This window comes from Penaeus monodon, chromosome 31 (genome assembly GCF_015228065.2).
Source record: "Penaeus monodon isolate SGIC_2016 chromosome 31, NSTDA_Pmon_1, whole genome shotgun sequence".
In the NCBI taxonomy this organism is placed as follows: domain Eukaryota; kingdom Metazoa; phylum Arthropoda; class Malacostraca; order Decapoda; family Penaeidae; genus Penaeus; species Penaeus monodon.
This window is the reverse complement of record NC_051416.1, coordinates 2043788-2045022: the sequence shown is the minus strand read 5'-3', so window position 1 is coordinate 2045022 and position 1235 is coordinate 2043788.

Here is a 1235-nt window from a genome sequence, read left to right as displayed (position 1 = left end):
CAGGCTCATGCTTATTCACAAGTCATTCTTCAGCACAAGCATCGAAGGCGGGCAGTGGGGGTCAAGACCAACCTTTTTTTTTTCCCTTTTTTCAGGCAGGTCACTCGCCTCCGTCGAGAGTCTGCAGAGTTGCTGAGTTGTAGGACCGCTAAACAAGTACAACCTGTTCATTAGGAGGTATTTTGCGGATATCAGGTCTTTGTGTATTACGTTGGTGTCTATAAATACGATAATATAATTGTATTATTTGGTGTTTCGTGTGTGAGTTGCAGATTATGTTATCTTGTTGCCATGGTGATTATCTTTATATATGATTATAGATTTCATCCTTTTCAACCGGTATTTGTAGAGGATATAAAGGATTTAAAGAGTCACTGTCACATTATTAAGTAGGCCTACAAGAGCTATTTTTTCCCATATATACTTTTAGCAATAATATATTTTATATATATGAGATAAATAGTCCATAGGGAAGGTATATGGTTCTAGAAAAGGCGTGGCTTCCGCTTAAAGTTACATAACAACTTTTTTTTTATATATATATTTTTTTTACTTGCTTGTTTCTCTGCAATGTTGCTTGTTTACAAAAAAAAGGAGAAAAATGCGTCTTTGTTCTCCATATTTTCTTGCTGAATATCCGGTTACGTCAAATGAAATTCTGTGCGTCACGTATCTCTTCTGCTTGTTTGAATATTCTTAGTCTTCTTTTTATATATAAGTGCTTTTTAACCAAGTATTCCTAAGTTCGGCAACTGAACTTATCGAAACACACAAAGACGCCTTTACTGTTGCCTTACATAAGACGCTTCCATTCATTAATTCATTCTTTTTTTTTTTTAATCGAAATTTTAAGACGTAGAAGGCTAATTCGAAAAAAAAAGAAATATCGAAAGCGTGAGGAAAGGCAGGAATCGCCGACAGGGAAAGAAGAGGCAAGCGGTTAGTGAGCAGGATAGGTTAGGAGGAAAAGGTGTAGGAACCAATTCTACACCCTTGCTCTCCTACAGGGGGAGGGGGGTGGAGGAGGGAGGTGGAGGAGGGGAGTGGAGGAGAAGAGTGGTGGGGGTGTGGGAGTGGAGGAGGGGAGTGGTGGGGGTGTGGGAGTGGAGGAGGGGAGTGGTAGGGGTGTGGGAGTGGAGGAGGGGAGTGGTGGGGGTGTGGGAGTGGAGGAGGGGAGTGGTAAAGGGTGTGGGAGGGTTGGAACAGGGGGAGGAAATCCCAACCGCAGTATTATT